The sequence below is a fragment of the Octopus sinensis genome, linkage group LG3 (genome assembly GCF_006345805.1).
Source record: "Octopus sinensis linkage group LG3, ASM634580v1, whole genome shotgun sequence".
NCBI lineage: Eukaryota > Metazoa > Mollusca > Cephalopoda > Octopoda > Octopodidae > Octopus > Octopus sinensis.
This window is the reverse complement of record NC_042999.1, coordinates 48,515,982-48,540,512: the sequence shown is the minus strand read 5'-3', so window position 1 is coordinate 48,540,512 and position 24,531 is coordinate 48,515,982. Positions and strand designations below refer to the sequence as shown.

The window sequence follows — 24,531 nt, the reverse complement described above, 5'->3', positions numbered from 1 at the left end:
GTGAATCTGAGAATGGAATATGCTGAATAAAATCTTAAGTAGCTGATCTACCTGTATTTTTTTTACCCAAAGCCAAGAACTTTTCAGACCCCACCTCGATATATATATATATATTATATATATATATATATATATATATATATATATATATATTTATATTATATTGAGGGTACTACTATTCGTAGATACCAACACGCTAAGAGGGACCAATGCGGTCAAAACTACTAAAAATAAACAAAATTTTACCGAATGCAAAACTTCAAAACACATCATTTTAAAAAAGAATTCAGTTACATATCATTTTTTAAAATTATGTGTTTTGAAGTTTTGCATTCGGTAAAATTTTGTTTATTTTTAGTAGTTTTGACCGCATTGGTCCCTCTTAGCGTGTTGGTATCTACGAATAGATGTACCCTCAATATAATATAAATGAATATTTTCAAAGAGGAAGAATTTACGGATTTTTTCTCTTACGAGGTTTTTCACGCTGACTACTGATAATTTCTTTTAAAGATTTTATCCTCAATTGTTAATATATATAATATATATATATATATATATGTCAAATGCCGAGTGAATTTCGTTGATTTCTCCTCTCTGCCTTCGTGAATTGTTTTTGAGTATATGTTATGTGGGAGTTTTTTCTTACGGTAGAAGAAATAGCTATGTTCTTTGGCTGCTATTTCTAAATTTCGCTATGTGGTAAAGCAATTTTTCGGGGTTGAACACTAATTATAATTATAAAAAATATTATATATACATATATACATATATATATATATATATATATATATATATATATATATATATATATAATATATATATATATATATGGTTGTCCGGAAAGTTTGTGCCGATTTATAGTAGTTTAATTTACATTTATTTTAGAACATGGTTGAGTCAATAATATAGGATTTGACTACACCTCCATTTAGAGCACAATTTAAGTTATATTTTCGTGGAAGAAGGTTTATGTTCCTGAAACCTGTGTCAATTCTGTAACCCTTTAAAATGCGAGATAAGAAAGTTCACTTTTGGCGCTTAATATTTTGGGAACTAGACATGAATTGCTGCAGCTCGGCTGGGATGAATCACCCCACCATCCATATTCACCAGATATTGCTCCTTCAGATTTCCACTTATTCAGGTCTCTGCAGAATAGTTTTAATGGTAAAAATTTTAATTCCTGGGATAACGTAAAAAAGTACCTTGGTGAATTCTTTGCCATGAAACCAACTGGATTCTGGTAAGAGGGTATTTTCAAGTTAAAGGAAAGATGGAGACGCATTGTGCAACGAAATGTTTCATATTTGGTTGATTAAAAATGTAATGGCAAGTATTTATTGACCTTTTTCTTTCCTTTAAAAATCAGCACGAACTTTCCGGACAACCCAATATATTTTGCGTTTGGATTTGGTTTGCAAGATTCTTTATATGAATTCGTGTGATGAGACATATACTGTTGTGTCTAGAGTGTGTCATTCTATTTTGCTGCCTTATAATTTAACCCATTCACCGGTAACATTTCCACTTATTTCTTTTTCATTTTTCTAAAATTTGTTGCATTTTGCAACCTTTTTGAATACTTTCGAGAATCAAAACTATTGAAAAGGTTGCAAGATGCAACGAACATTTTAGAAGAAGAGAAAAGAAATAAGGGGAAATTTTACCCGTGTGTGTGTTAAATAATAAGGCACCAAAAGAGAATGACTCTCCCCCGACACAACAATATATATATATATATTATATATATATTATATATATATATATATATATTATATATATATATAAACTATAGGCTTTATAAGTTTTCTTAATTCGTCATAATACGAAGTATGTACATATATGATTCTCCATATTGCCGATTGTTTTATACTTGTGATGTAGATCAGGGAAATAGCTGCCATATACAAGAGTTGATCAAACTGATCGGAAATTTTTTTGGCGTTACAGAAACGGAACACTATCAGATTTATTTGTTGTTATATATATATATTACAATCATCTAATTTTTAAATTCACATCCCACTAATAGCTCCCCAGAACGATGTAATTGTAATCGCGTATGCATGCCCCTTTTATATATACGCCTAACAATTTAATAAGTTGATCCTTTGTACTAAACACTGTCGCTATTATTTTTCTGTCACTGACAGATATGTTTGAATGATGGATGAATAACTCAAGTATTTAACATCATATCACTCAGAAAATGTGAATTCATCAACAATATTTACCAATCTTTATAAAATTATTTCATTCTTTTCCAAAGGAAATCAGTATCTTGAATAAATCCCTGTTAAATGAAAATGCAATATTCCTATCGTAGTGAAAAGTGTGGCATACAAAACGTCAATATGACTTACATCACAAACATCTGGACAAATATTTCGATTATATTCTTAGATGAAAGAGACGAAATAATTAACTTAAACCTAGAAATGTTCAAGCGTATATGTAATTTACATATATATCTATGTTTGAGTGTGGGAGCGTGAAGGTGTGCGTGAGTGCATGTGTTTATGTGTGTGTGCTTGTTTCTATGCGTACGTTGTGCATATGCATACGTATAAGTGTGTATTAGATTTGAGTTATAAAGCTCCATTTCTGACAAAGAAAAATGTGTATATGGAAAAATGATAGTAAAAGTTTCAAGTTTTTTCCTAGATGTTTCTGTGGCAGAATTCTTGTCACATACCATCAAGTGGAGAATTGAACATCATCACACTCACCATTTGACCATAATATGTCAATTGCCGTTTGATATATCGGGCTCATATGTACTAATATTTTGCATTCCCATCAAAAATGACCCAGATTAAGCTTTCAAATAAACAGCTAGAATAATAAAGTTGTTTTCCTTCCCTTATAATATTCAGGAAATATCAAACATCAGAACTTGTACATACATTTTTGCAGACGTTTTAGATAAGCAACAATCTGGCGGTTTTTTACCGCCTTTGTCGGAGATTTTATTCCTGAGTTGTATATAAGACTTTCTTATTTCGTCCACTCCTGTTTGATATATATATATATATATATATATATATATATATATATATATTCCCACTGTCCTTGATGCCAACAACAGTTAAGCAGTGAATAAACGAGTAGCTGTCCTTTGACGTACTTGGTATCTATCGCATAATTTCTTATTGTAATATATGCGTAGTAGATTATTCCTGCTTCTGTTTTGAAAACTGCAGCATACATTCATAGCAATGCCTGCCACATAGAGTTGTTATGACGTTATGAACTCTAGTATTAAATATTTCCTTCTATAATCTCATAATTCCCTCCTTAGCTTTATACGCATCTATTACGCACGCACATACACACATGTCTGTATGTATATATATGTGTATATATGTGTGCATATATGTGTATGTATGTATGTATCACGATTGGACACACACATACACACACACACGCATATATATACATACAGACACACATACAAATTAATGTGAGTTTAAGCGATAAATTATCTTGCTGGATACTGTTGTGGCTCTCATTTATGTTCCAGGTTACGGCTGACCGCATCGATTAGTATTTAACGTCTATGACTAAGACGAGGAGTTACTCACTCTGTAAATTCTTCCGATGGGCAATTCCGTCTTCGCTTCATGAACATAGATTTATCGATGGAGTGTACATAAGTATTAATTATAACGATAGAGAACATAGAGACTGGAGCATCTTCAAAATTTATTATAGAATGTCATACAGCATATTTCTTTTATGGTTACAACAACCTACACGTGTTTCCGTGTCTCCGCTTCACAGAGTACGGGCAGTTGAATATGGAATAGGGCATAATTTTCTGAGCATCTTCATTCAGAGTTTCACAAATACCTTTGTTCGAAGCGAACTGAATTCTGGTAGTTGTTTATTGGTTAGGGTTCAGGGGAAGCGAAGGGATGTTGTTTGAAATTTTAAATCGATCTGTTTGTAAACTTGTGTGGGTGAACTCGGCTTCACACCGATTGCGGGCTGATGTCAGAATTCCATCTAATTTGGTCAATGTTCATGTTGTTGTTTTGACTGTTCTCTTTGTGTATTGCTGTAATTGATTACTTAATAAGCTTACTTTTAAGTATAGGACTTGTAATGTATTTTATTTCAGGGTAATTCAATTACATCTTATTGTCTTAATTATTGAGAAATTTTCGTAGTATTGGTATTTATTATGCTGCTCAGTGGATAGGAAAAAGAATATATACAATTTATTTTTTATGCGGCCTTTTAAAGCCTAGCCAGGCTCATGGGCCCGGTTTCCCGGTTTTTATGGCGTATGTGTCCTCCAGCTGAACGGGACGCCAAACCACCACAGATATACTATGTTAGTAAAGAAGAAATGCATGTAGTTGGGAATTTAAGGAGATGAACTTCTATTTTGTCCTTCCCAATGGAGTAATCTACAACACGTGTTAAATTCTTAAATGTTTTGGCTTACATGTGTAAGCATTTATGGCCTGCTCCAACCTGCTATCAAATAAGTTGTGTCTCGATGCAAAGATTTGTTTCATTCCTTCTATATATAACTTACATATATTTCCCCCTGTTTCACGTGGTTTAGCCATACTAATTCTCTCCTACACTGTGATAAAGCTATAGTGCCTATTTTTAAGGTACCTGATTAGCCTGCTTAAGCTCGTGGTGTTCATCTTATTTCTATCCCACAACGAATTTAAAAAGTTTGCCAGGTTTTTTGAAAGTTAGCGAACTGGCCCCTATATAGAGGAACGTCCTTCTCTTAGATATTATTTTCCATCGATACACTAGCATTCTCGTGAAAAATCTCGCGCTTACGGTCCTATTATCTATTGTGTTGTAGTGCCTCTCTGCTGACCTTATCCCTATCGATCTATTATTTTTCCTTAGCTTTATAACCATAGGTGTTTGTGGGCTGCTATTTCTAGCAATTTCCACGCCCTGTCTTGTTGACTGTCAAGGCTTGTGTTAAAATTGTCTTACGTCGACTGCTTGCCCTCTGATACATTATGTATTATTAGTGTTCGCATTTCTTCTGTTATTCTCAATTCCTGTCCTGTCTCCCGTGTTAACGTTTTCAATATTCCCGTTAACCGTATCAGTTTTCTTGTCATGTCTACTATTTCCGTCGGGCCATCGGAGGTACGATAGTCTTCTCAAATGTTATGCTGCTATGATCTGCGCTAGGTTATAGGTAGTGGAAAAAGACAGTCGGACATAATGGGTATTGAATATCCTATGGTATTTGTCGGACCCGGGAATGTGTTTCTAGATCGCGGTGTAGAAATGCATTAGAATTTTGCAACTGGAATTCCTATTATTTCAAGCATTATTATGTATTGCGTGGTTGTTGATGTTAGGGCATATCCCTCTTTCATGGTGGTCGTCCACAAGTCTGGGGCTTTGCTATCCTATTTCTTCGTAGTGTTTTGTATATGTGGGGCAGTTTATTTCACTTCTAAGGTTCAGCATAATATCGCTTCTGCCGTTATATCTACTAGTTAGTTATACGCAAAGTTCCTTCGAGTTTGTATCTTTTTTGCTACCATTCGAGCAGCATATTTCTTGGTTGCATTCTATGTATTTCTACTTATATTTTCTTATTGTTTTCTATATTTTCTCATGAAGGTTTATCTGATTGTCATGGTTATTTTTATATACATTTGTTTTAACTCTCTTGTCTCAGAAATCACTTTTTTGTCAACCTTCTTCCGGTCATTCCAAAATGTAACTACATGTGGATTGTTGGTGATTTTTCCACCATGTGCCTTTTTCTTTGGACTTTCCTCCGTCTCCTGCTTCTGAAGAAGAACTTTGCTCGAAACGTATCACACCCTTTCTTTCCCTGTGCGGCTTATTAATACTTTACATGTAGCACGTACCCACCTTGCTGTTTTGTTTTCTTCTTGCCCATTTCTTCCTCCATTTTTTATCAACTATTTACCGCACGCTCACACGGACCCCCGTCCTCACTACTGGATTTGGAGTACAAAATTTGCGGAATTCTTTCTACCATTGGATTACATTACCTTATCCTTTCGGAGTACGCAATTTCTACACCTTGATTATATAATACACACACACACACATAAACACACACACAAATAGACACACACACACACACACACGTATATATATATATATATATATATATATATATATATATATATATATAGAGAGAGAGAGAGAGAGAGAGAGAGAGAGACAGACAGACAGACAGACAGATACATAAATAGATATATATGTACAGACATATATAATCGTTTGTGTGTGTATATTTATGTGTATATGATTATAGGTATTGAGCAGACAATTGTGAACAGCATGACATGATCGTATGATTAGTGTCATAATGTTTCAATTTATTTCCTTATATTTTTAATAACGTATTATTTTGTTGTTTATATCAATATGAAAGAAAAATATATTTCGAGCATCTTATTTATATTTTAACAGCATTACGGAAATGAAGACTATGTTAGAAACAAACTGTCAATTTTTCAATATATATATATATATATATATATATATATATATATATATATATATATATATATATATATATATTATAGTATATGTGTATATATGTATATGTATATATATATATATATATATATATATATATATGTGTGTGTGTGTGTGTATGTATATATACATGCGTATATATATATGTGTATATATATATATATATTATATATATATATATATATATATTTATGAATGCTGTATTTTATACACTCACTTGTTATTCTTAGGAGTTTCAATAATTAAGATACTAAATTGTCATCTGCTTATGACCTTCACGAACGTTGCATATAATGTCAGGAGGAAAATATTCAAATATTAAGATAACATTATTTAAAAGTAACTTCACACATAAAATACATTAAACGAATTCTTTCGAAGACTGGAATAAAGTCGTGTAGCTCCATATTGAACCGTCACACTTTACTAAGAATATATTTTATCAGACATCTAACAAGAAAGAATGAACGAAAAGGCCAGTGGAAGTTGACTTAGGTGGGATTTGAAATCTATACGTAAATAAGTATGGGAGATATTTCTACTGATTTTCTCAATTCTCCTACCTTGAAGTTTGCTAAAATTATTAGCAGCAAATTATTTATAACTAGGTAAAAAAAAAATGTATATCTGAATTATGGAATTTTGGCAGGAGGAGTATACCTAGATTCTTATTCGTTTCTTGATATCCGATAAAAGAATATAACATTGCATATTAATGTTTGAAAAACAACAGAAAATACGAAGTAATATGGATTTCAAAATGACGTTTACAAAATCAAGAGGATGTTTATAAAATGTGGGAGAGTGTTGTAAATATATTATTACAGGACTTACCTATGAGTATTTCCCGTTTTCAGATGTAATACTTCAGTTAATTATACTGATAATTATATTAGTTACAATATTACATTTTATTATTATTTAAGTGTATAACACTTAAGTTAACTGACATAAATTTCAAAACAAAATTCCTTATTGGTTTCTTGATTGGTCGTTTATACGTAAATATAAACATATTCTCATATTGTACAAAAATTGTTACATATACATGTTAGCTAGGAATTTGTAACAATTTTTTTTTGTAAAATCAAGTGGAGTTTTTATGCAACAGCGTGAAAGAACTTAGCTTTAACCGTTCCATTTTGGTGACATCGACGTAAGAGGGATCCCACTATTTTTTTCAGCAAATAAAATCCCTCATATAAGTAACCATGGATAACTGAAATATGAACCTGTAAGCAAGTAACACCTCAAACATTGCCTTACCTTACGCCACCCACTTTACGCCCCCTCTCCATACTGAATATGCTAGGTAAATCTCGTAAAAAAAATAAAAAATGCTCACCACCAGAAAGGTTCTGGCCATTCTAAAACTTCAATCTGTAGATTCATTTTACTTTAGGATAGTTCGTCTCTAGGGGTAGCACGAACGAACATCACATTGGCGTTTTTGGTTCTCATACCAACAGCTGACCTTTCCTCTTTTCCTTTTAGTTCTTTCTATGCAATTCCCACACCCCCAAAACATCTTTGATCTGTAGAACGTATCCATATGAAAAAAAATCTCTTTTACGGAGAGGAAATGTATGGTGCGCAGATGAAGCTTAATGATAAAAAGTAAAACTAGTAATTTTGTCAATGGGGGGAGGTGTATAGAGATACGGTGCAGAAGAGGACAACGATGTACATTGAGGAGGCAGCACATAGCATAAGTAATAGGATAAGTGGAAAAAGGTGGAAACCCATGAAGGAGAAGATTTGTCAGTACTATAACAGCATGGTAAATAAGAAGAGGGGGGCACAGCGAATAAGTTAGATTTTAGGATCCCATCGACACATAGAACATGACAATCAGTCAGACTTCGGACGCCACATACATAATACAAAATAGGCCGAACTTCTCACTCCACCACACAACAGTACCTGACGACAAAAGCCTGAACAGAAAAGAAAAAAAAATGAATGAATAAATAACTAGAGAATGAAAAAAAATAAACATATAGTATAACATACTTATAAAATACACGGGTACAAAACTTGTAATATATATTTCTTTACTACCCACAAGGGGCTAAACACAGAGAGGACAAACGAGGACAGACAAACGGATTAAGTCGATTAGATCGACCCCAGTGCGTAACTGAAACTTAATTTATCGACCCCAAAAGGATGAAAGGCAAAGTCGACCTCGGCGGAATTTGAACTCAGAACGCAGCGGCAGACGAAATGCCTATTTCTTTACTACCCACAAGGGGCTAAACACAGAGAAGACAAACAAGGAAAGACAAACGGATTAAGTCGATTAGATCGACCTCAGTGCGTAACTGGTACTTATCTAATCGAACCCGAAAGGATGAAAGGCAAAGTCGACCTCGGCGGAATTTTTCGTAATACTTATAGGATTGAGGTAACTCCTCCAGAAGAAATAGAAGCGAAAAAAAAGTGCCATTGTTATCACTCATCCTTTATTTTTGCTTCTATATATTCTTGAGGAGTTGTCTCAATCCTACAAGTATTACCAACATGAAGTAGATTGACAAGTTAATTTTTTGAACGCGTGGATAAGACATGTCCAAATATCGTTCACTTGATAACTATGGCAGTTTTTTTTTTGCTTGTATATCTTCTGGATGAGTTACCTCAATCCTATAACTACTACTACTACTACTACTACTACTACTACTAATAATAATAATAATAATAATAATAATAATAATAATAATAATAATAATAATAATAATAATGTACATTGTTTTATCTTGGTATAAAAGATGGGCTACAGCAAATATTCTGCTCAATACCACAGATTTGTTTGTCAGTTGTTTGACCTTAACCAATTGGGCATGTCCCTTAGTGGCTGACGATATGTGCATCTCTGAGCACGAGCAGAAGTAGTGGGGGAGCATTATAGCCATGTGTTGAGAGGGATTCTTTGGGGTTTTAATAATTCACCTCTGGAAACATGGGTGGTTCTTTCAAAATCCTTAAACAACCCTTATTCAGGGACTTTTTGAGCGGGATGGGCTACTCAACCTGAAGAAAATTCTAACTGGGCCACACCTGCAGGGTCATGTGCTGTTTATCTTGATATGAGATCACCATGTCGCGCACATATGGTTGTGACGCATGTGCCTGGTGTACCCATATCTGACGGGTAGTCATCATGGGTATATTGGGCTTCGTATATTTTACCCCAGTGTCACTTTGATGGTATGAACTGCTCTCTCACTCAATAATAATAATAATAATAATAATAATAATAATAATAATAATAATAATAATAATAATAATAATAATAATATTACATCTCACTCCTCTGGAACTTCACCATTCAAACTGACAGGAAGATAGATGCAAATAGGCCAGACATCATATTGAAAGACTTCAGACAAAGAACATGCCTCCTCATTGATATGACTGTCCCAATCGATATAAACGTATCTGTCAAGACCTACCAAAAACTGAGCAAATATAAAGATCTTGAAATAGAATTCAGCAAAATGTGGAAGCTGAAGACTAAAACAATACCTGTTGTCATATGTGCCCTGGGAATGATAGCGAAAGGGACTGATTGCTACCTAACTCAGATACCAGGAAACCCCAAAACGGCAGAAATTCAAAAGATAGTGCTCATGGGAACTGCTCATATCCTACGCAAAATACTCTCTATGTAATCCCAAGGTTTACAACAAACTTTTTTAAAATTTATTTATTTATTTTTTTTTTTATTTTTTTTAATATTATTATTATTATTATTATTATTTTTTATTTAATTTTGTTTTTATGTATTAGACATTCACTAGTACAATACAAAAAAAAACCCAAATATATGGCACAGAACTTCCAACCTGTTGTCTCTTGAGGTCTCTGGGTGAGACTTGGAGCCAACTTGTACAGACATAAAGCAAAAGTCAAACATAGAATAATAATAATAATAATAATAATAATAATAATAATAATATAATAATAATAATAATAATAATAATAATATTAATAATAATAATAATAATAATAATCATAATGATGATAAAATTCAATGATGCTGTACCAGGCACTGGCTCTCATGGATTCTTATCTTAACTGTTTGGAGGAGTTACCATGTACATTGTTTTGTCTTGGTATAAAAGATGGGCTAACAGCAAATATTCTGGTCAGTACCAGAGCTTTGCTTGTCAGTTGCTTGACCATAACCAGTTGAGCATGTCTCTCCGTGGCTGAGGATACATGCATCTCTGATCACGAGCAGAAGTAGTGGGGGGCATCATAGCTCCTTATTCAGGGACCGTTTGAGTGGGATGGGCTACTGGACCTGACGAAAATTCTAATTGGGCCTCACCTGCAACGTCATGCGCTGTTTATCTTGTTATGAGATTACCATGTCGCGCACAGATGGTCGTGATGCATGTGCCTGGTGTACCCTTATCAGACGGGTAGCCATGATGGGTATACTGGGCTTCGTATATTTTACCCCAATGTCACTTTGATGGCATTCACTGCTTTCTCACTCAATAATAATAATAATAATAATAATAATAATAATAATAATAATAATAATAATAATAATAATAATAATAATGATAACAATACCTATTAAATCAAGATCAAATAAATACTGTGTGTGTGATAGCCACCCGCTGAATATAACACTGTCTGTTTCAAATCTTAATATGTGTTTCAAGAACCTTACAAAAAAATGAAAAAAAAAGTTTGGCAAAAATGTTCCATCGTATAGTAAAAGAAAAAAAAGCACCAATTATAACTTTTCTCGCGTTCTCTTGTACAGTCATACTTACTTTATCTACCCCAAATAGAAGCGCTTTACGTAATTGAGGCAGAATTGTACATACATATACATGTTACATGTATGTACCTATACCATAAGTAATATTACTTATTTTTGCACTCTCCAAATCAACGAGGAATAATGCATTGCACAAAGATTGCTCAAATGAAATTTTTTGGTAATGAATCTCGCTTCCTACTGTGAAATATTGGTAATGACATTTTTTTCAGAATAATTCAGGTATCTTGAGGGGGTTCAGTGTATCAGAGAAAGTGAAGAATATGCAATTAAATACCCACCATTCAATGAATATAGTAATGTAATTGTTACTTTTCAAGGGAAATTCACAAAGAGTATAACTTCCTTTATTTTTTTATCTTCTGTTTCTCATTCGACCAACAAACAGATTTTTAAATCGTTCTTTCTCTATTTACACCACTATATCAAAACATTACCTCAAAATGTTTCGTATCTACTGCTTCCGACCATCTCTCAGCCATAAAATAGACACCTTCAGAAGCCCATATTTCTCTATTCATATTTCCTTCCTCAATCGCTACTTTCATGTAAACCTCATCCCCCAAAGGCTTCCGTCTCCACGTCCATCTACCGCCCACTGTGTCTACTCTATCGAAGACATCTGCGGTACCACATCCGTTAGCTCTAGTCTCACGAAAATAGTACCCTTCTCCTTCTTCAACTACTTGGCTATTTTATCTTCTTTTCCTACATCTCCCACTTTGCTACCCACTCTATCCTCCGTTTAAATTCTCCACATCAGCCTGTTTCTTCATGACTTTGTTGCTCGCATTAAGCACTAGAATCACCACTCCATCCTGTCCCAACCGATGTCACTACAACCCTCCCTTCACTACACCTGTAATAACCCTCCACTCTTTCCCCGCCCCTCCACCACTGCTCACTCTTCCACCCCAGCCTTGCATTATCTTCCCTTTTCCTTATACTACTTTCTTCTGTATCTCTTCCCAGTCTACCACAGCTACCACCACTTCTTCCCCCATGCACTAACGTTCTTTAGTCAAACCTCTCCCCTCTACTCTGTTGTTACTATTTCCATGATCTCCCTATCTGTGAAGCTGTGTCTTCTTTCCTTAGTAGAGTTTTCCGTTTCATACCTTTTACCATGCCGTGCTACGACATTCAAATTCAGGCTGCTATACAACTGTTTGTGCACCGAGTGAATTGCAAGATCGCTTCCACAATGCTCCCCATCAATAGAATAAACAATTCCTTCACTGATCTGGGCTTCCAACAATCGTACTGGACCCCGGTTCCTGGCCAGTTAAATGCAATCAATGAGTTAGCAAGCGTTTTTCACTGCTCCCCAGATCTCTTCAGCTTCCAGATGTAACTCCGTAAACTCAGCCTCTCCCAAGACGGAATCTCAGCCCTTTGTTCGCTCCAATGCCTGTAGTACATCGTCATCAAAGCTGCAGACAATTGTGGAGTTAGGATTGCGTAGAGTGCGGTCCGCTACAGAGGTGGGGCGCTCAGCCAACGCCAGGAAACCACCTTCTACCGATCTCTACCCTCCGAATCCACAGTTCACAAACAGCGGTTCGTTTCTTCCACCAACCAAGAATTTATTTCTTCTTCCATCTCCTACATCGTATAGTTTCCAACATTGCTTTCCGAACTTCACGCAACCCTATCATGTCTTTCCTAATATCGATATTCCCCAAAGCACAGACAGTTCCTTTGCCTGCACATGAAATTGTCCCACTGAATCTCTAAATACCCCCGAACTCGTCCCTGTTGTCTCAGTGTCTTCCCTCTTTTCAGACACTGACAACACCAACCACGCTCTTCGTCTTCTAAATTCCTTTTCCTTCTCGATTCTCACCCAGATTCCCCCGAGACTTATTTGCTTTCGAAATCATAACTCTAGAGACTGTTATCTCTCATAATGCAAGCCTCTCTAAATTTCCATAAAATTTCTCGACTTATTTTTCTTTAAAACAACCTCTTCACATGTAAACACACGACTAACCTCCTACGTTCCTACAGCCCCCTCAATTTCTAGTCCCACAAACCTACTCTCACCGTTTCGCTTATTTCCCTACACCACGCACAAAGGTTTACGTTCAAACAGAACGTATATCTACGAATACACACACTCCTTATCCCTACTCTGCAGACATGCATACGCACACGCAAAAATACACGAAATATACACGCGTTACACTCACACACACGTATTCATACAGGTGTGATAGCCTCAGATACACACTCACTCATACACATATATACATGCATAAACACATAGAGTATAGAAGAAGGTATTGTTTTTGTAGAATGTTGGTTCACACACACCCACGCATATTAGCTTCACGCACGCACACACACACACACAAACACACGCACTGCTTGATTATACAACACGTATGCCAAATCACAGTTGTCTCCCTTGCCACCAAAATCTCAAGCCTATTCCTTCCATGTAGTCATGTTAAAGATTTCTTCGAATTTTCCAGTAGTGAGGACGGGGAACGTGTGAGCGTGTGGTAATAGTTGATAAAATGGAGGAAGAAACGGGCAAGAAGAAAACAAAACAGCAAGGTGGGTACGTGCTACATGTAAAATATTAATAAGCCGCTCAGGGAAAAAAGCGTGTGATACGTTTCGAGCACTTTAAGTTGTGTCGGTTGAGCTATGCTAAAATGGTTGAGAAAAAGGAAGCTGTTTCTTGCAAAAAATACATCTAAAGCATGAACTTTTTTATAGACACTTAGCACACTACTGTAGGTCTCCAATTTACTATTTCGCTTGTGTGGACCCTTCATAAATCTTGTATGGACCGCCTGGTGTCATATGACCCTGGTTGATAACCATTGCTTGAAAGGATGACTAGCGTGAATATGAATGATATGATTGCATATAGACACTGAAACACACTGCGAAAACTAGAATGGTGGAATTTACGGCCTAATTTTCAGAGATCTACAAATCAGAAAAAAATACTTTTATTTATTTGCTAAATATATTAAAAATCTATTTTTATTGAAGCAAAAATTTTGCAAGACGTCTAATACGGCATTAAATACTATTTACACAAAATCTTTTCTTGCATAACTGGAAATATCAGACCACTATCCACATTTAATTCACCTTGTTTGTTCAAATGTTTTAATCGAGTAAAATACTTCACGTTGCAAATAATTTCTTTCCAATTTCATGGATTATTGCATGAATGCATTCACAGCTAGCTATTCACTCTCTAAAGATTATACTGATTTATCTAAAAGAACTATGAATATCAAATACAAAACTATGACTGCATAACGTTAAGAATTTAATGGATGTTGTCCATTAAAGGGAGAGACACGGTAAACTTATTTTAGCAACAGCCTTGCTGATAATCCATTTACTACTCGGTAGCATATTTCAATAACTTTATCGCTATACCGTTAGAGATACTGCAAGACTATCACACACGGTAATTCGCAAATATATTTAAGGTTTAAAAGCATAAAGGCATCTGAAATTTAAACGACTTCAGAATACATTAGGATGCGGAAAAACTTACACTCAGGGCAATAATGCCTATAATATTTATAATTTTGAAATGAGGAACATACAGTTCATACATCTGCACTAAGAAAGGAAATTTGTGATGGAAATTTAGAACGATCCGAGTAACAGATCTCTGTACTTGTTTCATGGTACCCTTAAACGCTCTACAACAATCAGAACACTTTCTAAACAAATGGCAATTAGTTCATAATAAAAATTGCCAGATCATTTGCTGCGTTGCCACCAATGACTGAGAACTGCTAATAGGAAAATCCCAAATGGATTTTGCTGAGATTCACCTTCATGCATGGATACAATTATGCAACCATTAAATTAATTTATTCACGCAAGCATACAGACGCATACGGACATACATGCATACACACATACGCACGAACATATATACGTGCATATGTGTGTGTGTGTATGTGTGTGGGTTTGTGTGTGTGTGCGCGCTCTCATGTGTGTATATACTTTATTGATAAAGCTGCAAAACACCCCAAAAGCTGTTACTCAAAGTTTCACGTTTCCTTTCGTCGAACAGTTTTGGTTGTGAAAAACTGTCCGATGAACACACACACATACACACACACACACACACAAATACACACACATACGCACACATATACATATATTCTTAGAAAAAGGAACGTTGTACACAAATCAATACAGAAATCCCTTTCTAGATCGCGGTTCACCTATCGCGATTTATTATTGAAGCTTACGTCGATACTTCAGTGTTGTTTTGCACGTATAACAAAATAAATACATGCAAATAATGAAAAAATAATGTACTGCCCTGTTCCTACTTCACAGCTTTTCACCTATCGTGGCGGGTTTTGGAACGTAACACTCACGATATCGAGGGATTGTTGTATTGAAATTTTGCATGTAGTTATAGTAACTGTTACCCTATAGAAAATCTCCTTCCTATTCTTTTTGTTTTTGCAGTTCAATAATGAGTTCAAAACAGAATCACCGACTTGCTGTCTGTCAGTTCTTAACAGAAGATGAATGTAGACTGTTCGACATCCGCAGAGGGATTAATGTTGTTTACGCATAGAAAAGCTCTTAAAAGAACCATGTGCACAGTTAAATGAAGAGGTTTTAAGCGAGTCAAACATTAAATACAAAAACAGCAGTGGCAGATCACCAGCAGCAACCGCTATCATGTGTCTCCAATGAGTGTTAGTAGAACTTCATGCAGACCAGCAATTTACATTGTGATCTTGTTGCACGACTGGACTACGGATACTATTTTTTTACTAGATAGTGGCAGAATCAGCGTATAAATGTTTCGGTGGCTATAAAAGATTTGAAAGAGAGAATGAGCAAAGTCAGTCTTCGGTGGCTATAAAAGATTTAAAAGAGAGAATGAGCAAAGTCAGTCTTTCAGTACGTTATGAGTTTAATGAAAATTAACACCTAACTTTCGAAGTTTGGTGACCGACAATGAAATGTGGTCGTTATATTTATGATTCTGAAAGAGAGGCTCGGTTGATATGAAAAAGAGGATTCGCGATTTGGATCCAAAATGCTACAAATCTATCGCTTGTCACACACGCACACACACACACACCACACACACACACACATACACACACACGCAGTCACACACAAACACGCAAAAACATGCACATATATATGTGTGTGTTTATGTATATATGTATTTATACATGTAGTTTTATTCTTATAATTGAATGAGTTCAGTTCAGGCGCACTAGTTTGCACAATATTCTTAAGATGGCAGTGTCTCTTTCAGGAGGAATTTCTTTGTATTAAAAATGAATTTTTCACTGTAACTTAATTCTAAATTATTTGATTTTATGTTTCGGCTTCTAGTAATAAACATGTGTTGGCTTAATTGGCAGGCTACGCGAATATTTCGCTCCTGCTGAATTTTATTGACTCTCAATACTACTACATTGCATTGTGCTGCCAAAACTTCATGCTGCACGGACATCCATTAAGCAGCTAATGATATTTCATACGTTTGCTTTCGAACGTTTTATGTTTTGTGATCGCATTCTTGTGATTTTACCTACATTCTCGTAAAGTTGAAATATTTGTGGATTGTAAACGTAGGTGACTTAAATTGATTTACTTCCTAAATGATCTTATCAGTCTTTGACGATGTTCATATGATGCCGTAGTCCCCGGGTTTCTGTATGTATGTATATATATATATATATATATATATATATATAATTGTTAAATTGACAGTAAATGTTAAGGCAAGACAAACATCTCAAGTCATAAACGTTATTATTATTGGATAAAAATTCAGTCTTACAGATGTTTCTGGGATATCCCAAAGTATGTGTTGCTTTGGCGGCTAATTTCGTTTTACATAGATACTTCTTTTCAATTTCTAGCTTTAAATTTAGAGGTTAAGATGATTTTGTCTATATACCATGATGGAATATATAATAGGAAGTAGGCGAATACATAACGGATATAAGACATTAATGGAGTGGTCGTACAGCTTGTCTAGTTATTTCCTAGCAGTGTTTGTGTTGACACCAACCCAACAATGGCACTCCCTAGGTGTCAAAACCGTAGTAATGTACATAAGACGGCGAGCTGCCAGAAATGTTAGCACGCCGGGCGAAATGCCTAGCGGTATTTCGTCTGCAGCTACGTTCTGTGTTCAAATTCCGCCGAGTTTGACTTTACATTTCATCATTTCGGGTTCGATAAATTAAGTACCAGTTACGCACTGGGGTCGATGTAATCGACTTAATACGTTTGTCTGTCCTTGTTTGTCCTGTCTGTGTTTAGCCCCTTGTGGATAGTAAAGAAATAAGTAATGTACATCAGGCAGATAACAATGAGAATAAATATTTACTATGATTGTTGTCTGGGAATATTTTATAACTTGCGGGCATTTTATTCTGAACTTTTGTTCGTTCTCGTTCGACAGAAGTTATTAAACAGTCCGTGTTTGATTGTGATTACACATACAGATATTGCATGATTATCTCAGTTGTAATACTCATTATACTTGGATGATGATTAAAGGTTTCTAATTCTAGGCGAAGCTATGGCATATAATAATAATAATAATAATAATAATAATAATAATAATAATAATAATGATAATAATAATAATAATAATAATAATAATAATAATAATAATAATAATAATAATAAGTGATGAAAAATGGAGCAGACCCAAAATGCCGATTCTGCAACGACATGATTGAAACAGTGGACCACCTAATCTCTGGATGTAAAGTCTTAGCACCAGTGGAGTATAAATTAAGACATGACAGAGTTGGCCAATATCTCCACTGGCTAATAAGTCGGCATTACAATATCAAAACTGCCGACAAGTGGTATAATCACCACCCTGAGGCTGTAACTGAAGGAGAAAATGTAACCATTCTGTGGGACTTTCCAGTACATACAGACCGAACCATCAAGGCCAATAAACCAGATATTTTTGTGAAAGACAAAACAATAAAGTTTGCTTATTGATCGACATGAGCATCCCCTGTGATCATAATATCTCAGCGAAAGAGTTTGACAAGCTCAGAAAATATAAAGACCTACTCATTGAAATTGAGAAAATGTGGCATCTCAAGGCGGTTACAATACCAGTGATCGTAGGAGCACTAGGAATGATCAAGAAGGGAACCGAAAATTATATGAGAATGATCCCTGGCTTACCATCCCTGCAAGAAGTGCAAAAGATTGTCTTAACTGGTACATCACACGTATTCAGAAGAGCATTGTCGATGTGAGAACTGTTGCTGCTCATGTATTTTAATTTAACTTAAAATAAAAAAAAAATGAACGAACTATTGAGTTTGGTTTCATGGCCTACCAATGTATACTATGAGTTTCTTTGTCCTAGGAGTCGGGAAGACACTCGGCAAGAAATGGAAGCAAATTTGAAAGAAGGGAAAAAAGTAATAATAATAATAATAATAATAATAATAATAATAATAATAATAATAATAATATTAGTAATAATAATAATAGTAATGATAATAGTGGGTGTTTTGTTCAACATCCTTAAACAACCCTTATTCAGGGACCTTTTGAACGGGATGGGTTACTCGACCAGTTGAGGATTCAAACTGGGCCCCACATGCAAGGTCATGTACTGTTTATCTCGATATGAGATCAGTATGTTACGCACATATGGTTGTTATGCATGTGCCTAGTGTACCCTTGTCAGACGGGTAGTCCTGATGGGTATACTGGGGTTCGTATATTTATACCCCAGTGTCACTTTCATGGGATGCACTGCTCTCTCACTTAATAATTACAATAATAATAATAATAATAATAATAATAATAATAATAATAATAATATAATAATAATAATAATAATACTAATAATAATGATAATAATAATAATAATGATAATAATAATAACATGTAACAACAAAAGAACGTGACCTCGCTGTTAGAGAAATAGAGAATATATATATATATATATAAAATATTATTGGTGAATTGAAGAAATGGAGCTGAACGCAGATTGAACAGCTCCATTTCTTCAATTCACCAATAATATTTTAATTTCAATTATCCGCACCAACGCACGGTTGCAACACCATATGGTTGTACCTCCAACCGTGCTGTTTACTGCTGTGATTTTTGCTACCAAGGTATCGGTTAAACTTTTGATTAATCTACTACAAGATTATTCATCTTTCTATTTCACATAATATATATATATATATAATATATATATATATATATATATATATATATATATATGTATATGTAGAGAGAGAGAGAGAGAGAGAGAGAGTTAGATATAGGTACATGTGTGCGCGTGTGCGTGAGCGTGTGTGCGTGTATGCGAGTGTGTGTGTTTGCATTCAGTGATACGTGGGTACACGTAGATTCATGCAACTTTATGTTGGTGATCCTATATTATAAACCAGCACATATATATTGCTATGAAGAACTTCTCACATCTCGTACGTCTCTTTCGAATATAATATATAAAGTTGAGTGTATACGCAGAAACATATACTTATACACATGTGCATATGTATGTGTGTGTCCTTAAATCAGTAGATTATTACTCTACTTGTTTAGCGTACATATGTATATATTAGCTGCAACTTGATAGCAACTGATTATCTATAAATTTTAAAGATAATAATTCAGATTTGTTACCTTTGTATCCTGACCCAGTCGAGTAATATTCTGGCATTTCCCTGTTCTAATGAAGTGTATTTCATAGATAGGTGTATAAATTTATACGATTAAAAATGCAGTCATACAAATAACAAAAACTACAGGTGTTAGAAATTCAGTTTAATTACATTATGAAGACTGTAATTTACACGAAACACGAACATTTATTATGAAATGTCCTCATTAATATAATCGGACAAAGATACTTCAAATTTCTCGAATTGTTTAAAAGGATAACGAACGTGTAAAATTCTATAAAACCGCGAGTATTTACATTATAATGCTTAATACTATTAGTCTGAATTATAAAATCCTCAAAATTGATACGAACTGTTCTTCAGTTAGAATTTATAAACTTTTGGGAAAATTTGGTAATGAGAAAAAATATGTGGAAGCCATATCAAACAGAAAAAAATGCAGTAGATAAAATCACATCAAAACGTGTGAGTTTGGGCAAATAATGCTCTGGGAACTGGAAAAAATACTTGAATATTTCAGTAGAGAAATAATTTTTCTTTACATCCCCAAAGACACCGCTTCTGATCTCAGTACTGCTTTTAAATGTAACCACATTTTACAAAGGAAAACCGAATCTAAATTAAAGAAAAAATATCAAACTGTGGAAGAACTGAAACATTCTTTTCATAAGCTTAAGCACATCCTGATTTCAATGCTAATTTTTATTTCTCGCAATTTACTTATTTACTTCACTGCAGACTATCATTGTATATTCATACGTTATTGTGATAAGTAGCTACAAGTGGTCGGTAAATCTCATAATTGTTTCATTTGAATTGAAAATTATAAGATGTGTCTATAATTTACGTTACCACAGTGTGTTGCAATTGAAACAGATTTCTAATACTATTGGTATTGCATATATACATACATTTTTGCCATAATTCTTATAGCTAAGGATTTAATAGTTTATATTTTTTGTATTTATATCTCAAGCATGCGCCTTTGAAATAGTGAATTCCAAAGACATTGGTTCGTAGTGCCATGCTAGTGCTGAAATATTATTAGTAAAATTCTAAAACTAATCATTATCCCACGTTATTATTTTATTAGCACTGTTCCCCCAAATCTCTAGAATCGCGAAATAAACATGGGAACAATTCTACAGCAAGGGAGCTACATAGCAATAGAGAATTCCATATTTCAATGTTAATATAAACATGAAAACCATTTGTTCTTATATGTTTGGTTCATAAACGTATGGCCACTGATGATCTAATGTATTGGATTGTCCGGAAAGTTCGTGCCGATTTATAGTAGCTTAAATGTAGACTTATTTTAGAACATGGTTGAGTCCATAAAATAGGATTTGACTACATTTCCATTTAGAGCACAGTTAGGCTATCTTTTCGTGGTTATGTTCCTATAACCATGTTAATTCTGTTACACTTTAAAATGGAAGATAAGTTCATTTTTGGCACTTGGTGCTTTGGGAACAAGACAAAATTGTTGCAGCTCGGCTAGGATGTGTTACCCCACCCTCCATATTAACCAGATACTGCTCCTTCGGATTTCCACTCATTCAGGTCTCTGCAGAATAGTCTTAATGGTAAAAATTTCAATTCCTTGGATGACGTAAAAAGATACCTTAATTGTTTGCCACGAAACCACCTCGATTCTGGAAAGACGGTATTTTCATCTTTCCTTCAAATTAAAGGAAATATGAAGACGCATTGGGCAACAAACTGATTCATATTTTGTTGATTGAAAATATAAAAATGTAATGGCAAGTAGTTATTGACATTTTTCTTTCCTTTAAAAATCGGCACGAACTTTCCGGACAACCCAATATATAGCATACCGGTTCCTTAATTTCTCTTGATGGTTGTCAAAGGAAAAGAATCTTAACACTATCATCACAACGCTGATTTTAGGGATAGAGACTGAGGCAGGTACTAGCACTAGGCATACAACAAAGTGTTTCTCAGCCCACTGTCACACCTTATATTTTACTCATTGTAATTAATGATTTCAATGGCCATAAAAATCACGGAAATATCAGCTAAATGCTTTCGCCCCTGGATCTGAATCCTTTGCTGTTTTGACAGCTCTATATCAACCTGTTTCATGCCCACACTGTTGGGTGATGGCAATCCTGATATCCCAATAAGCCTCGATGTTTACAGCCACACCACCACTCATTCGACCACTACCTTATCATCCTTCTTCAACATACTGCCACATTCAACACAATCTCCTCCTACTCTGTAACATAAGTCACCTGAATGAACGGACTCATTAATGCTGTCGAAAATACACCCACAATTAATTTTATGTGATTTTACTTTTGATACATCCACCATTCCTATGCGTGGTAATGAGACCATGTCCTAATTTATCCTCATTCCACGTTCCCTACCAAAGAAAACGTCATCATCTCCAAACATCCAAGCTTTTATCTCATAACTACGACGTGACAGTTCAAGGAAAACGAAAAGCTAGGAGTGCTTGCAACAAAATCGCTACTGACTTGCAGCCTGTGATCGTTCCAAAATTATCATGCAAGATCTATTTCTCTATATCATATTTCAGATGCTATTTCGTGTCCCAAACTGTACCGAATTCCCTCACGCTCCTCTAAAGAGCGATCTGCATCAAGTTTTGGGACACACACTTTACTATATCCCTCACACAGTATTGATTTGAGGTTAGTCCTTCATACCAAAGTATGCCAAACAATCTGTGCTAGTGTAAGCATCAACTGTACATTCAATATAATGGAGAAGGCCATTTATAACGCTCAATAGATATGAAGAATTATATATGGATATGTATATAAATATGTACATAAATAAATGAACACTCATACACACACACATATATAAATACTTAACGGGATAGACATTACTATAGCATTTAAGATGAAGAAATTAATTTTAATTAAGCCTTCTTTCATGAGAGCAAAAAATTATATTTTGACAGTAAGAATTATAATTGATCTTTACGAAGGAAACACATGTCAAACAACTATTTCATTATGCGCAAAGATAAGAATTGAAATGAAATTCTTCTAATAATTTTACTGATAAATGAACGGGGAATTGATTATTTGCTCTTTCATATCTAATAGCAAAATTATAATGGAAACGATTGCAGTTATTATAAAATAATTAGTCTTCTTTCAGAAATATTTTATGAGAATTGAATATACAGCCGGTGCTACAATTTTTCAAAAACGTAAGTTCTCTTTAAAGAACAATTAAACGTTATACTCAGTGAAAGTTAATCATATTCGTCTTTATTACATAGATGCACATAAAATACTATGACATTTATTTAACATTTTCCGAGTTAGAAATATTTAGTTAATCTTTAAAGGTTATGTCAATAATTTTATTCACATACCAAAACATATACCTACTACATGAGATTTTCTAATACGTCAGACTGTCTGAGGAATTATATTTTCCTGCAGGCTTCATAGTAATCTTTGCTTACTAAGTCAGAATTCTCAGTTAGATAAGCTGAAGAAAATATATTATAAATGAAATGAAAATGAAGATTAGTTAGTATAGAAAAGTTGTGTAAAGTGTTTTTAGTGTTGCCTATCTCTCAGATATTATGTAAATGTCGTCATCTTTTGATATCTCATGTACATATGTTTGTACATGGATGGAAGCACTCCTTCGGTTACGACGACGAGGGTTCCGGTTGATCCGATCAACGGAACAGCCTGCTCGTGAAATTAACGTGTAAGTGGCTGAGCATTCCACAGACACGTGTACCCTTAACGTAGTTCTCGGGGATATTCAGCGTGACACAGAGTGTGACAAGGCCGGCCCTTTGAAACACAGGTACAACAGAAACAGGAAGTAAGAGTGAGAGAAAGTTGTGGTGAAAGAGTATAGCGGGGATCACCACCATCGTTGAGCTTTAGGTGTTTTCGCTCAATAAAAACTCACAACGCCCGGTCTGGGAATCGAAACCGCGATCCTACGACCGCGAGTCCGCTGCGCTAACCACTGGGCCATTGTGCCTCCACGATGTTTGTTCATAACACATTCTTAGTAATATTAGGTAAATTAGAAATTTTATTCCATTATAAACACAAACACATACACCTGTAGTGAAACACAGGCAAGAATCCATTCATCCATAGGTGTATCCATACATATCTCTATATACACACACAGAGAAATGTCTGTCTATCTTTCCCTCTCTCTCCCTATTTATCTATCTGTCTCTCTATAAATCTCTCTCTCTCTCTCTCTCTCTCTCTCTCTTGGTATGTGTGTATGGGTGTGCATAATGCAGCTTAGAGGTTCGGCACAAGGTCCAATAGATAAGTAAGTACATGCTTACAAAGAATAAGCCTTGGGTAGATTTCTTTCACTAAAAAAACCTTTAAAGTGGTACTCTAGCACGACTGCAATCAAATGACTGAAACAAAATAATAAAAGGATAAAAACTTATAATAACTCATTATATAATCAATTAAATTACTATACATTACGATACTTGTGTGACTGTCAGTCTGTCGGGCTGTGTATCAACCTATCTACATATACAAGTGT

At 34.7% G+C, this 24,531-nt stretch overlaps 1 long non-coding RNA gene across 1 annotated transcript in view; it reads left to right on the top strand.

The window, feature by feature from the left end:
• The first annotated feature begins 13,120 nt into the window (after positions 1-13,120).
• The window catches only part of LOC118762736, a 15,530-nt gene continuing 4,119 nt past the window's right edge, over positions 13,121-24,531 (top strand). The window contains exons 1-2 of the long non-coding RNA XR_004998487.1: positions 13,121-13,132; positions 22,603-22,615. This is a non-coding gene — a long non-coding RNA (uncharacterized LOC118762736). The remainder of the gene's footprint in view (positions 13,133-22,602; positions 22,616-24,531) is intronic.